Source organism: Schistocerca nitens, chromosome 9, assembly GCF_023898315.1.
Source record: "Schistocerca nitens isolate TAMUIC-IGC-003100 chromosome 9, iqSchNite1.1, whole genome shotgun sequence".
In the NCBI taxonomy this organism is placed as follows: domain Eukaryota; kingdom Metazoa; phylum Arthropoda; class Insecta; order Orthoptera; family Acrididae; genus Schistocerca; species Schistocerca nitens.
In genome coordinates, this window is record NC_064622.1 from 143,475,535 (window position 1) to 143,486,940 (window position 11,406).

At 42.3% G+C, this 11,406-nt stretch overlaps 1 non-coding gene across 1 annotated transcript; it reads right to left on the bottom strand.

Moving 5' to 3' along the window:
- Positions 1 to 9,125: 9,125 nt before the first annotated feature.
- Trnas-gga (transfer RNA serine (anticodon GGA)) lies at positions 9,126 to 9,209 on the bottom strand. The gene is given in 2 exon segments: positions 9,126 to 9,160; positions 9,170 to 9,209. It is a non-coding gene; the product is annotated as a tRNA-Ser (tRNA).
- Positions 9,210 to 11,406: the final 2,197 nt, after the last annotated feature.

Here is an 11,406-nt window from a genome sequence, read left to right on the forward strand (position 1 = left end):
CTAACTCCTTTGCGTTTTGATTCATAGTGGCTGCAGGACAATATGCTGTCTGTTGTTTTGGACATTCCGAAAGAACGGGCATCACATATATATTTATCAAGTTCGCCTTAATACAATGTCTGTCTCCTTCGTATAATGAGGTCGTCCGTTAGGACAGGGAATCTCTCTATATCCTGCTCGAAAAACGATATAATCTGACATAATGTGTTGGATCACCAGTGGACCTTAGTCCGAATTGACCAACGAATTATACGAAAGAAAGAGATTATGCATTAAAATCAACCAGAAAAATGCGTTATTCGTGAGAATCAACATCAATGTTTATCCATTTATTTATACATTTTACAATTGTATACCTTTTGTGCATTCTGACCTTCCATAATAACCGTCCAAATATAGAATTTTACGTATAGCAGCTGACGCATATAAATATGATCTCAGAGGTTAGAGGAGATGGCGTACAGACTCTATGACCTATCTATCAGTTCCATGTTGACATTATGTGGTTCAAATGGCTAGCACTATGGGACTTAACATCTAAGGTCATCAGTCCCCTAGACTCAGAACTACTTAATCCTAAATAACCTAAGGACATCACACACATGCATATCCGAGGCAGGATTCGAACCTGTGACCGTAGTAGCAGGGCGGTTCCGGACTGAAGCGCCTAGAACCGCTCGGCTACAGCGGTCGGCTCATGTTTCCTCGGAAGACTTTGTCTCCTGCAAGTTAACAGAATAATATTGTCTTATGCACAGTTGTTTCCTCTTTGTGGAGTACTTACTACCTCGATGGAATGTAACAAGTTAAAGCTGTGAGCCGACCCGGTAATGTCACAAATACATGATTCCGACGAGCAGTATCGCCTAATTATTTACTGTTCACTTGCACATTTTCGACTAGTATGAAAACGACATATCTTGCTACTGTCTCTCCTGTGGAACACGATAATACACTGTCTTAATAGTAAATAAAAGTTATTGTTAATTAGAAACTCTCCAGCTAAATATTGCAGCTGATAAAACGCATTGTGAATTTCAAAGTCCTAGAACACCAACATCCCTGTGTTCGAAAGACTGGTCTCCATTTATTTAGCTTTATAAATTTTAAACATCACTTTATCATTCTCTGTAAAGTTCTTGATTACCTCAAACGGAACTTTCATAGATGTCATGTTACCTTTTACCGTCTTATTAAATCAAATCAAAACGGCTGCCAGATCCCTGTGGGAAGAGAAATAGAAAACATCTGTAAATAGAGGAAAATATTATAGTTGGGTATAAGGCACGTACCCAGCTTATTGCACTTATGCAAAATGTCTGTACACCGCAAAGCTCTCTCTACATCACGAGGATGACATTTAATAACAGCAATTTTCCTTTGCATTTGTTTTGTCTACAACTTCGAAATTCTGACACATGTCACGGCAACATTTCAAAGGTCGGGAACATTAAACAGTTAATCTTCGCCTGACCAAAGTGCCATCAACGTAGACGACAATTCCTCAAAAAAAAAAAAAAAAAAAAATGGTTCAAATGGCTCTGAGCACTATGGGACTCAACTGCTGAGGTTATTAGTCCTCTAGAACTTAGAACTAGTTAAACCTAACTAACCTAAGGACATCACAAACGTCCATGCCCGAGGCAGGATTCGAACCTGCGACCGTAGCGGTCTTGCGGTTCCAGACTGCAGCGCCTTTAACCGCACGGCCACTGCGGCCGGCGACAATTCCTCTCAGAATTTAACAATGTTAGGTTTCCATCCCCAACAGCCTTCTAATAAAAAATGAGGGAGCATTGCTTAGATGTTTGACAAGATTTATTTTAGTGAGAAGTTTTAAAATCTGAAGATAGAACCACAGTCAACATGCAAATACACTTTTTTTAAAAAAAATACGGCAGAACATGGCTCAGGCTTCTTCTTTTCAGGTATTTGTCTGAAATCCAGACTCCACAACGCTACCTGTACAAGCAGATCCTCGTCTCCTGGAAATTTTATCTTTATGTTAGGTCTTTCTCCGACTAAGGCATGTTGCTTACGCCAAGGAACGTCTTCGAAATCAGGTAATCCGTTAACGTGCGTGTTTTGAACAAGTTCAGCGGGAATATTCTTGAAAAATGTTTGACTAATGTGTTGACGAGAGCCGTCACCACCATCTCTAGATGTCACGTACAAACAGGCCCTTCAAGGTAATATTGAGATATTAAGCTGTGTCTCATACGTCACGATGTTCCGTCTTTACTCACAGGAAAAGTATCCACAGTGTTCAGATCGATTAATCCTAAAGATCCACAAGTTAATTGTTACCAGTCTTAAAACAGGCCTTACAACGGCTCTAGCACGAAGAAAATTCTACAATAATCGAAAATTTGCTGAACAGAACATTCAGTAGCTTATTATAACACCTCTAATCAACACAACGTGAAGTGATAGGTAATTAGGAAAACGAAAAGCAGTCAGTCATCACAAAAGTTGGCACCACATTTCACTATTCACTTCCTGAAGTATCTAATACAGCCTTTTACTCGTAGACGTAGCATTTATGCAATCGCTTCTTTGCCATTTGCAGGGTACAGCCAACATGTCATCAAACTACTGCAGAAAATCCTACACAATACCCACACACGAGCCATGCATCTTTGAATTCTAATCTTACCTAACAGTCTGACCTACAAAACATGGTTCAAATGGCTCTGAGCACTATGGGACTTAAATTCTGAGGTCAGCAGTCCCCTAGAACTTAGAACTACTTAAACCTAACTAACCTAAGGACATCACACACAGCCATGCCCGAGGCAGGATTCGCACCTGCGACCGCAGCGTCGCGCGGTTCCAGACTGTAGCTCCTAGAACCGCTCGGCCACTCCGGCCGGCAATCTGACCTACACAGAGAACTGCTATATCATTTACCAACAGTATATATGCGTAGCACAAACATTACTATGGTTGATGTACCTCCAGCGTAGAGCATTACAAGTAGGTCGATATAAACGAAGCAGATGAGGAAAACGCATATTTATAAATAATACAACAATTTCTACACAACGATGCTCAATTTCTTACTAATTACCGAACGGTCTCCTATAATCAATACCGTCGGTCCCTCCATGATAATTTGGATGTGTCTCCATTATATGATTAACAAGGTGAGCACATGAAGATAGGATTTTTGTATTTTTTGATGTTCATGGTACATGAAGTTCACAACTCAAATATCAGTCGCTCGAAGCGGTTCAGGCAACTCGCAAAAATTCTTTAGAAAATCGACTTTGAAGCTTACCGGGAGTCTTTAATACCATAAAACAAGGCCATCTGCTCGGCAGACTACGTGGCCTGGCTGAATGCTCGCGTAGAATACGGATGTTCAAATCAAATGGTTCTGAGCACTATGGGACTTAACATCTGTGGTCATCAGTCCCCTAGAACTTAGAACTACTTAAACCTAACTAACCTAAGGACATCACACACATCCATGCCCGAGGCAGGATTCGAACCTGCGACCGTAGCAGTCGCGCGGTTCCAGACTGCGCGCCTAGAACCGCTAGACCACCGCGGCCGGCGAATACGGATGTCCTGTGTTCGACTACCAGCTGTAATATATTTTTAAATGAAGATGCATGTTTCATGAGCGCTTCTGTGAAGCATGAAATACATATGGATGAAAAAACCATCGATTTGTAATTTTTAAGTACAAACAATATTAATTAACAATCTTTTATAAAAGATCGGTAATGAAGAATTCATATTTGCAATGAAAACTGGATTTTTGTGTGCTGTATGTCATTAGAAATAAGAAGACGGGCATTTTTCATACAAATTACAATCATATATATATATATATATATATATATATATATATATATATATATATATATATATGTTAACTGACATATATTTGGTGAATTTTATATTTTAATGATGTAGGTATTCGAATTAAATGGAAAAAAGATGAAAACAAATTCTGATTGAAATCAGAATCGAACCAGCGATCCAAAGGATACTAATCTCAAGCGCTACTAATTTTCTCATGAAAATGCTCGTAAAACATAAACCTTTATTTAAAAATCTGCGTCATCCAGGAATCGAATCCAAGACCCCTACGCCATAGGTGAGCATTCTACCACAGACCACCCTATCACTGGAAAAATAAAATCGAACTTACTTTAAAGAATTAAAAATGCTCGGAAAACTTCAAATTCGATTTCTCAACAATTTTTGAGAGTTGCATCGAACTGCTGTGGAGGACTGATTGAGTTCTGGACTTCACGTACCGTAAATACACTGCTGGCCACCGTAAATGCAACACCAAGAAAGACAAGAGGTAGCACAACAAAATTTATTTTGTAGATAACATGTTGACCAAGTATCAAATGATTACGTTTACAGACGTCTGTTACATGTGGTTCCTGCCAGAATCAGTAGCCAGAGTAGCCGCCATTGTTGGAGATCACCGCTGCCACACGTCTCGGCATTGAGTCAAAGAGACGTTGGATGTGTTCCTGGGGTACAGCAGCCCAAGCAGCTTCCACACATTGCCAAAGATCATCTGGTGTGGCAGCTGGAGATGTAATCTGGGTCACTCGTTGAGCAACCATGGACAACATGTTTTCTATCGGCGAAAGATCCGGAGAGCGAGCCGGCCAGGGAAGCAATTCAATCTGGTTATTGACGAAGAACCTTTGGACAATGCGTGCCACGTGTGGTCGCGCATTATCCTGTTGAAATATGGCTGTGGCCGAGCCCTGAAGGTAAGGAAGGACAACTGGCTCCAGCACCTCGGATATGTAGCGCCGGCTATTTAAAGTATCGGCAATGCGTACTAGAGGCGTGCGAGAGTAATATCCAATACCGCCCCATACCATAATACCCGGTGCAAGACCAGTGTGGCGGTGCATAATGCAGCTGTCCAGCATTCTCTCTCCACGGTGTCTCCACACTCGAATCCGACCATCGTGGTGCTGCAGACAGAAGCGTGCCTCGTCAGTAAAGACAACGTCATTCCATTCTGCCGTCCACATCCGTCTGTCATCAGACCATTGGCGACGGAGACGTCTGTGGTTCTGCGTCAATGGTAGACGAAGCAATGGACGTCTTGCGGACAGACCACTCTGCTGTAAACGGCGTCGAATGGTACGCGCAGACACTGGATGATGCGTTACAGACGCAATGTGCTGTGCTATGGTTCGGGATGTCACTGAGCGATCCGTCACTGCCATGCGCACAATTTGCCTATCAGCACGTGCAGTGGTGCACCGAGGTGAATGCGATCGACCACGTCGGTCCGTCGTAACCTCCTGCATCCAACGGTCACATATCCGCATTACAGTTGTTTGGTTTCGTCCAACACGACTAGCGATTTCACTGTATGATAATCCACACTCTCGGTAAGCCATTATCCTTCCTCTGTCGAACTCGGATACTTGATCAAACGATGTTCGCTGTTGTCTACGAGGCATAACTGATCGTCTTGTGAAACAACCACAAGGTAAACACACGTGCCGAACGTACACTCGTCGAAATGGCCAAGCCTTAAATGGCGCTATGAGGTGGCGCCACAGGCGCGCGTGATGTGCGTCTGCGCTGAAATTCTAATCAGTTGCATATCTCATCGCTGCAAACCCATGGTGTAAATTTCACTTGATTCGGATGCTTCGTTCAGGGTGTTGCATTTACGGTGGCCAGCAGTGTATAAGAAATTGCAAAAACTCGATACCTTGTGGTCTCCTCGTAAGTTCAAAAGTCTAATCTGTCCACGATTGTCCCCTGGGAATTCAAGTGATGTGACGTTTTATATTTTGCTTAAAGTTGTGTAAAATTATTCATTTCTGTATTTAGCAAATATAATAGCAGAACATTTAAAGATCTCCGTGAAGTAGTGACGGCAGGAAATGAAACTTTTAACCGTGCGCCAACTCAAGCGAATAACAGATTTATCACGCGCCTTTGATTTATGAAGTGTCACATCGTAACACGTAGGCGAGCTGAACACTACCAGAAGTCGCTATCGGATCATCTAAGGTCGTACATTTGGGGTTTGACGTGCCAGATCCTGATGTGCCTTGACACTCAACCAGATGACCGTACGTCACTCTCCTCCTACGCTGTATCACTCCTTTTGAAATATCACAGACATTGAAGGATCATTCGATGTTACATCTTGAAAAGATACTTTTCAGTAAGCATCATCCTGTCTGAGTAGTAAGATTTATGTAATGTGATGTAGAAGGAAGTACGGTGAGGGGCAGAGAATGGGGGAGAGGGGGGGGGGGAGGATCATAGCTCGCTATCGTTATCGTTCGTCAGACAATGGTCTGTATCTCTATCTTTACTCGATAACATCTGCTGGTTTTCGTTTCATGGCGAATTCTTCTGATTATCTTGCTTATACTGTAAACAGAGTGTCATCCTGTAGAGCTTGATGACGCGGATCTCCACTCGGCTGTCACACCCACGTCTGAGAATAATGACGGCGACTACAGTGCTTAAATACGCTACTACGTCTGCTAGTTGATTGGTAAATGTCTCTGAATAAAACTTATTTTTTGCCTTTTATTTTCTTCCCTCTGTTACTGATGTCAGAATTGTTGGATGAAGTAGCTAAAGGCTTTTCTGTAACACCGAACTTGTGCAACCTATGAATGACGTAAGAGGTCCCAAATCACCACTTTCCTGGATGATGATGAAATGATGAGGTCAACACAAACACCCAGTCATCTCGAGGCAGTTGGAAATCCCTGACCCCGCCGAGAATCGAACCCGGGGCGATCCATAGACTTGGCTGTGCTACAAATAGATTTTTTCTCTGTTTTCACCATTAGGTAATTAGCAATTCTGAGTTTTGACTATTTTTTTACTTGATTTCACATTGAAAGGCGTATACTAGTGGACACCCTTCACTCCGCTTATTCGTGCGCGCATCCATAGGCAGTTGCGTGTCTCAAAGAAGGTGGAGTCACTTATCCGTCTGCTGGGTGGTGCACTGAGGAGACAAAAGTCGTGGGGATAGCGACATGCGAGTGTACCGACGGTGGTAGAATCGTGTACATATGGTATAAAGTGGTAGTGCATCGGCGGAGCTGTCGTTTGTACTCAAGTAGCCCATGTGAGAAGGATTCCGACGTGATTATGGCCGCACAACGGGAATTAACAGACTCTGACCGCAGAATGGTGGTTGGAGCTAGATGCATGGGACGGACATTCCATTTCGGAAATAGTTAGGGAAATCAATATGCGGAGATCAACAGTGTCAAGAGCGTGCCGAGAATAACAAATTTCACGCATTACCTCTCACCACGGACAACGCAGTGGCAGAGAGCCTTCACTTAACGACCGAGAGCAGCGACGTTCGCGTAAGTTGTCAGTGCTAACAGACAAGCAACAATGTGTGAAATGACCGCAGAAATAACTTTAGGACCTACTACGAACGTTGGGCACTGCAGCGAAATTTGGCGTTAATGTGCTGTGGCAAGAGCACGACATGGCCTGCAGCGCCTGTCCTGGACTTGTGATCATACCGGTTAGACCCTAGACGACTGGAAAACCGTGACCTGGTGAGATGAGTCCCGATTTCCTTTCGTAACAATTTATGGCAGAATTCGAGTGTGGTGCAGACCCCACAAGCTATGGACCTAAGATGTAAACAAGGCACTGTGAAAGCTGGTGGTGGCTCCATAATGGTGTGGGCTGTGTTTACATGGAATGGACTGGGTCCTCTGGTCCAACTGAACCGATCACTCACTGAAATGGTTTTCAAATGGTTCAAATGGCTCTGAGCACTATGGGACTTAACTTCTGAGGTCATCAGTCCCCTAGAACTACTTATACCTAACTAACCTCAGGACATCACACACACCCATGCCCGAGGCGGGATTCGAACCTGCGACCGGATCAGTCACGGGGTTCCAGACTGGAGCGCCTAGAACTGCTCGGCCACACCGGCCGGTTGAAATGGTTTTGTTCGGTTACTTGCAGCCATGTTCCCAACCAGCAACGGAATTTTTGTGGATGGCTATGCACCGTGCCACCATACCACAATTATTCACGATTGGTTTGGATAACATCAAGGACATTTCGAGCGAATTACTTGGCCGCCCAGATTGCCCGACATGTATCCCATCGAATATTTAAGGGACGTAATCGAGAGGTCAGTTCGCGCACGAAATCCTGCACCAGGAACATTTTTAAATTATGGTTGGCTATAGAGGCAGCATAGTTCAATATTCCTGCAGGGGAATTCTAACGACTTGTTGAGTGCATGGCACGTAGCATTCGTGTACTACACAGGGAAAGAGGAGCTCCGACACGAATTAGGAGGTATCCCATGGCTTTTGTCTCCTCATTGTACATCGCTGGGTGGAAACTGTAAGTTCTGCCTTAGTACGTCGTGTGAGCTTTGGTAGGATTAAGCCAATACGGAAAATTTTGTGGCAGAATTGGTTCGCGAGGACCAGACTCTCCTTGCCTTCCACCTGCAGCAGTGATGTTGATGTGCTGATTCTACCTCCTAGGATAGAGGCCTTGTTTTGTGACATACATCTACATCTACATGAAAACCCTACAATATACATATAAGAATCTGGAACTTTTCACACAGTTTCTATGCCGTCCATTTTTGTTTCTGTTACTTATTTCTCTTGATGTAGATGATACTCAACAAAATAGTTTCGCATCCGGAGGGGAAAGTTAAAGTATGCAATTTTGTGAAAAGACATCTCTCCTTCGAGAAATGTCTTGGTTTTAATAAGTGTATAATGTGTCATGATTTCTTCAGTATGGTCAGAATTTTAAATTCATCCATGAGAGTAAAATGTTAGCAAAAAAAGGACACGTCGTAACGCTAGCAAGAAAACAAAACATGTAATCGTAAAACTGGTGTGATGGTATTTATTCTTTAAGTTCTTTCTGATCGCATAAAATGATTTTTACTCGCATAAGTTAATTTTCTTCCTCACATATGTGATAGCTTCAGACCGAGAACTCGTCGATGTCAAGCAGCGAAATTGGTGACAAAAAATGGTTCAAATGGCTCTGAGCACTATGGGACTTAACTTCTGAGGTAATCAGACATCTAGAACTTAGAACTACTTAAACCTAACTAAGTAACCTAAGGACATCACACACATCCATGCCCGAGGCAGGATTCGAACCTGCGACCCTAGCGGTCGCGCGGTTCCAGACTGTAGCGCCTAAAACCGCTCGGCCACCCGGGCCGGCAATTGGTGACAGAAAAGCGTATTATTGATAATTATCGGTGCAAAGAAATGATTTGCCTAGCAATAATAACAATCATAATCATAATAGAACTTCGTTGGACTGCAGATTCGATTTATAAATGTTGAAACGTTAAAAAAAGATAGCGCGCTTATGGCGCGTGATCGCAGCATCACCAAACGGACTACTTACAACTGATTCAAAAGGCCAAAAAATTGCAAATGAATCGATTGATACATGACTACAAGCTTATGCGATCTGCCACCAAAATAAATATGTAAACTATTTAAATGCTATTATTATTTCAAAACATAATTCAAGATCCAGAATGATACAATCTTTTAGCAGCGAAGCTAAAAGATGAAAGAATGAACATCAGTTCTCTCATTTTTAAGAAAAAGAAAGGTTAAAGTTTCATAGAAAATTAACTCACCGAGTTTAAGCTGATATTCTGGTATGTAATATGATGTTGAATGTCGTGAAATACAATGTTTACTAAAACTGCCACCCCAACTCACATATTATTTCGGTGACACTCTTTCCCCTACTTCGCGATAGTACAAAACGAGGTGCCCCTCATTGGACTTTTTCCATTTTCTCCATCAATCCTACGTGGTAAGGATCCCATACCAGACAGTAATACTCCAGCAGAGGAAGGTCAAGCGTAAAGAAGGCAGTTTCTTTAGTGGATTTATTGCATCTGCTACGTGTTCTGCCAAAAAACGCAGCATTTGGTTCGCTTTCCTCACAACATTATCTATGTCATCGTTCTAATTTAAGTTGTCCGTTACTGTTATCACTGAGTATTTAACTGAATGAACATAGGCGGGACAAACGTCTTTCTCAATGAACATTGGCAGGACAAACATGTTAGTCTAGTCAATCATTGAAAAATTTGACTTTAATATTAGTGTATGTACGATCTTAACATAGATTGCATGCTATTACGGAATATAAGATTTTATCTCTTTGGTTGATTTAAAAATGGGTACAGGTAGCCCGAAACTAGTCATCAATTAAATAAAAACTGGATCTTGTGTAAGTTTGGCTCTTTTCTACATCAGACAGCATCACCTCAAGACAAGGGACTCATGACCTCAGCCGTTAAGTCCCATAAGATTTCACACACACACTCACCTCCAGACAGTCTAAGAGGGCTGCTCAAAACTCTTCCAAATCTTTTACATAGATTAGGAACGACAGAGGGTCTATAACTCTTCCTTTTGGAAGCCGAATATCACTTCCGCTTTAATCGATGACTTCCTGACAGTTTCTACGAACTGTACCATATCTGACAGGAAATCCTGTATCCAGTCACAAACTGAGACGGTATTCTACAGACACGCAATCTGAATAGAAGTGGCTTGCGAGCAACGCTGTCAAAAGCAACGCTGTCAATAGCCTTTTCGAAATCTAGAAACATGGAATCAATTTGAGATCAACTGTCGGTAACACTCATTGCCGGTTGTATATGATTGCTAAGTGTGGAGCTATTGTATCAGCATATTCTGAATAGAACCAGACTGTAATACAGTCTGGACGAGAGACTCTGCCTTTCTTAAATGTTTTAAGCTGCTCCGCTACACGGAGGATATCTACGTCCAAGCTAGTCATGTTGGCAGTTGTTCTCGATTCTAATTCTGGCATATTTACTTCGTCGTCTGTTGTAAAGAAACTTCGGAAACCGTGTTTAGTATCTCTGTTTTAACGGCACTGTCGTCAGTAACGTCACCACTGTTTTCGTGCAGTGAAGGAATTGATTGCGTCTTGCCAATAGCGTACGTTATAAAATTCGAGCTTCTGTAAAACTTCACCATTCTTGGGGATTTTGGGTTATTTTAAATTTGACATCCATTTTTCGTTACTTTTTCAACAGTGTTCTGAGTCAATTCAAATCGCATCTGGTCTGCCCTTATATAGTCAGATTGGAAGGAGTGGAGACTGTCTCTCAGGAAGGTTTATTTTTGGTGGGTTTGGATGTTTCGGTATTCGTTCTAGCTACAACAACCTTCTGCTCACTAATCCCTGTATCTGTCATAAAGCTTTCTATTTGGCCAGGATTATTTGTGGCTAAGAGGTCAAGAATGTTTTCGCAGCCAATTTACACTTCGAGTGGGCCCCTGAACTGATTGTTCACAATAATTATCTGAGAAGGTATTCAGTACTATTTTGGACGACGTTTTATACCTACCACTG